Raw genomic sequence first — 4,793 nt, 5'->3', positions numbered from 1 at the left:
ACTCCTTTCCGGTGCCTTGGAGCCTGCATGCCTCAATGGCAGGTTCTTCGTGTTCGACGTGAGGTTTTCATCATTGGCCTCCGATCGAATGATTCTACGGGTGTTCGACTTCAGATCATTGATTCACACGCCGTAGATTGTACCTATAGTACCTTGAGGGCCATTGTCATTATTGGTGGTACCTCTCGCGTCTGTTAACAGTTTCCATTATTGACTGGTAATCAGGCGATGTTCATGCATGTTCGACTTCAGCTCATATATTCACATGCTTGAACTTGTACTCTTGTTCGGGTCGAGATGGAGCGCAAGACCCTAGATTGTGTCTATTGTAATCCAGGCGTGATTCTTGATACTTGACTCATTCTCTGGATGGCTGCGACCATACCTGAGTCAATTCATTGATCCTAACCAGATGGCTGCGTCCATGCTATGGATCTAGATTATTTATGTACTCTCTTATGGATGGCTGCGACCATACCATGTACATCATGTAATTGAACTATCAGTCATGTCTCTTAATACAGCTCCTCGGCGGCAGTAACTATATGTGCTCTTGTGTGCTCTTATATGTGTTCTTGTAAAGCATTTCACCCCTCTCCACCTCTCGGACTTCATGCTTTAGGGGGCATCTGTTACACAGTAATTTGTCACCATCCCTGTTACTCCTCTTGTCGTACCTTAGAGGACTCATTCCGGGAGTTATAAGAAGTGACAAGGGCTAAAAACACTTGCATTATGTTCCCCTGAGTATGTACTCCATGTTCCCTGAAGACACCTTCTGCAGATCATCCCTAAAAAGTGCTCTTTTTGCATTGGCGCAAGTCCACAATATCTTACCCGCGCCAATGATGGAGATCCTCAAAAGGGGGCGCGACCATTGGTGCTCTGTCTTAGAGCAACAGTCGCGCCAACCAAATTTAGTCGTGCTTTTTGCCTTAATGCATGCCCAACTGTTGTTTCCTTCATCACATGGAGCTTTTCTAAGGATAAAAAATCAGTCTTTTGTCGAGCTTTATCCATCTTTATGGCTTTTGCTAATCCGCGAAAGGTGTCCAGGTTCATTGCATCCTCCTCCCTTCTCCATCTATATAAGCTTGTCATTATGCATTGGACAAGCTAGAGTGTTGGTGTTAGTGTTATGCTAGTGATTTGGTGATTGAGTTATAGTAGTGATGATTATTGGTCATGGAGTGTTAGATGTTGAGTTCTTGGAGGAATGCTAGTGAGTGCTAGAGAGGTTATGCTGCCAGAGAGGAGATGCATGTCAAGACACATATAGTTATTCGCCCGGCCAGGAGAAGGGTCGACGTCAGAACAATGGTTGTAACTTTTCCTGTTTATTAATTGATGAGCGACTGCTATTATAGTTCCAATCTCATTATCTGTCATGGTGATATGTTGATTTATTTCCTTTCTGACTGAAATATAGTTGTGCCTTGGTAGTTTCTATGTTGGTATCTGTCTCTTTCTTTGCATGTGCAGGTGTTCGTTTATGATCTGTTGGAGCAAGGGAGCGAGGATAACAACTCTGCTTCAATCATAGCGTTGGACTCCAGGTTAGTCTTCTTGATTCACCTTTGATGCATAACTAGGAACTTGCGTAGCAGCGTGGTTTGTTTGTGGCTAGTTCTGTGATAGGCTAGTGGGATCGCCTCTGTCCACAGAGGGGATTTACCTTACCAACACCCCATGTTGTATTTTCTGCTTTGACTTCTATAAACTCATATCTGCTAAGCCACCTACTATGGATTTGTCTTATTTTTTGAATAGAGCATTTCGTTTCTTGGACAAAAATTACATCTGGAGCTACCTGTTTCATTATATTATTCAGCATTCTTTGTTTCCTTTTGCTTCCTAAACCTCTTACATTCCAAGTTGTAAACTTCATAATTACATATTGGTAAAGGAGTAACTGGTTAGATCTTTCATCTTACCTGAGTCTGTCATGAGCATTCCACATTCCATTAAAAGCTCGTTCTGCTTTTTTCTGCCCCTTTTTTCCCTGAGTTTCTTGGAGCTAATACTGGAGTTGATTTTACTACTTCCATTCCATGATTTCCCAATCTTTCAATGTTTTTATCTTCTACCAAGCTCTTTGCCTTTGTCTTCCATAAGAATAACTGCTTTATTCGATTGCATTATTCTTGTGGTAGAGATTCTACCCCACCCGTTGTTCCCTTACTCAAGAACGCTTCTAGATCTAGTTTTTCTCTCTCAAGAATCTCTTGTAACTCATTATCTTCCAGTTCCATCTCGTTCTGAGTCATTTCCTGATCCATATCCATCTCTGATTCACTCATCATTATCCCTTTCTGTTTTTCCTTTACCTGTGCCTGATCTTGTTCTTCTTCCTTTTCCTGCTTATCATATCCCTCCTTCATTACTTGATTTTCACTTGCTGTATCTTCCTCCCTTTCAAGAACATGGAACTGATTCGGCCTCCCTTTTTGTTCATCTGTTGGGTGTTGATTTGGCCCCTTTTTTCCATTTTTTCCTTTGTGAGCTACCTTGTGAAATCCATCTGTCTCTTTCATTGTGTTAGGTTTGCTTTTGTTCTCTACCTTGCTGAGAGGGCAATCTCTAAGAAGGTGTCCATGTTCATGACATTTTCAGCATCTAAATGGAATATTATCGTAGTCAATAGTTTACACCCATTCCTCATCATGAACCTCCAGTATGACCTCATCCGGAAGTGCTCCAGATAGGTCCATATCTACACAGATCCTCGCAAAGGAGGTGTATTTACCCCTTCTTGTAGCTTCAGAAGTTTTGACATACCTCCCTAATTTATTGCCTATGGTTGTTAGTGATTATATTTGCCAGTAATCCAGAGGTATCGAATAGAGTCTTACCCAAACCGGGACTGAGGTAAAGGTTTCCCGCTCCGGCATGAAGTTCATCATCCATGATTGCATGTAGAGCCCTGCTGCTGCATAAAAGTAGGGCCCACCTTCAAACACTCTGTCTTTGTCCTCAATGTTTGCAAACACCACAGTGAAACAACCCTTGGATCATAGATGAAGATCGATGCTACCTTTAGGCTTCCAGTGGTATCTGATCCATGTTTGTAAAGCCTTTTCGATGGGCCATAGTCCCATGAATTTGCATATGATTGCATAAGTCTGCATGTGCTCCCTGTGGGCCTACAACTCTGGATTATTTAAGATTACTCTGGGAGTGATTTCAACTTTAGGTTTGCACGGTCCCTTTTGTTTCTTGTCTTTTGTTCCCTGTTTTTTGTCATTTTCCTCCTTGTCTTTTGTGCCTTCATTCTCCTTCTTCTTGTTACATTATGTTTCCTCTTCCCTACTTTTTCCTCCTTCCATCTTGTTACCTTTGCCTGGTTCTAGGGGAGTCTTTCCCTTGTTAACCACTACCTCTCTAAAGGAGGGAGTGGAGCTCCCTCCTCGACCACCGTCCATGGAGAAAAACGAGCGCAGAAACTCTCAACCCTGGTTTTCGATTTTCCGCTCTTCCCGCTTCTTGTTCTAGTTGAAATTTAGAACAGGGGAGATATGGGAATTGATTGATGACCTGATGGATCACACATTTCTCTTATCACAAATTTCTCAATTCTTGAGAATTAGGAAAATAAACTTGTGTAATAGCTTTGAACTTATTACATATAGAAAAATTAAAATTACATAAAATTTTGTACATAGAAATCAAAACTCTGTTTTTACCTCAAAATAGAGTTTTGAGGTAAAAAACTACTTATTGATCATAACATCATTGAAATTATTTATTTTGTGAACTTATTAGACCTCCTCATGTGCCTGCTGACCTTTATTGAGCTTTTGCTGACCATGGTGACAAACCCTAGACCTAATAAGACCTAAAACCGTAAACATGATTTTTGCAAATGAAATGACAAAAAAACGGTAAATGACCTGAACATGTGAAAATAGGCCAGCATGTAAAGACCATGAGGGAAATTTTGATAATGAACCACTACCATCAAATGATCCATGATCCTAATGGAATGCAGCTGATCAGATGGGACACCTAATATGCATGCAAAAAGAGAAATTTGATCATTGATGGAGGGATGAAGATACCGACACTAACAGACTCTTTATGGAATTAGAAGTAACAACTTGTTTTAAGGCTTGTCCCAACCCTTCTTCCGCAAGGATGAATATAAAGGGGGAAATATGATCGCCTTGATGAATTCCTCTAGAAGGGTTGAAGGCCTTAGAGGGAAATCCATTAACTAAGATATATAAAAAGGTGAAGGAGAAAAGGGAAAGAATCTAGGTGATCCAGGCTTCCAAGGAACCAAACACTTTGAGAAATTTTGAAATGTAAGAATAACTTAATTAATCAAAAACCTTAGATAAATAGAGCTTCAAGAGCATACCATTTTTTTTAATTATGAAGGGAATGAACCATCTCTTGATCCGCTATTATCACATCCAAAATTTATATTCCTTAGACATAACATGTCTTCTCTAGAGAGATGAATGGTGTAAGAATGGATTTTAAATGGTTGAAAATGACTTTAGAGATTTTGTAGATAGTGTTAAAAATGGGAATAGGATGAAAAATTTCCAGGGTCCTCTTGATTAGATTTTTTTTCGTGTAAGTGTAAGAAATGTAGCATTGAAGGCTAGTAGGAAATTTTTTCTTAATTGATATTCGTCAAAAAATCTCTAGATATACTCTTTTATTTAAACAACATGCCTCATAGAAATTAAAGGTAAATCCATCAAGCCCTATTCTTTGTTTTTGAGCATTGCAAAGATGCCTTATTCTACTTCATCTATGGTATTAGGATTACGTAGAGCCTCATT

This window comes from Pinus tabuliformis, chromosome 4_2, assembly GCF_031772625.1.
Source record: "Pinus tabuliformis cultivar Carrire ecotype Pingquan chromosome 4_2, CPIR1, whole genome shotgun sequence".
Taxonomy (NCBI): domain Eukaryota; kingdom Viridiplantae; phylum Streptophyta; class Pinopsida; order Pinales; family Pinaceae; genus Pinus; species Pinus tabuliformis.
The sequence above is the reverse complement of the archived record's forward strand: the minus strand, read 5'-3'. Positions refer to the sequence as shown.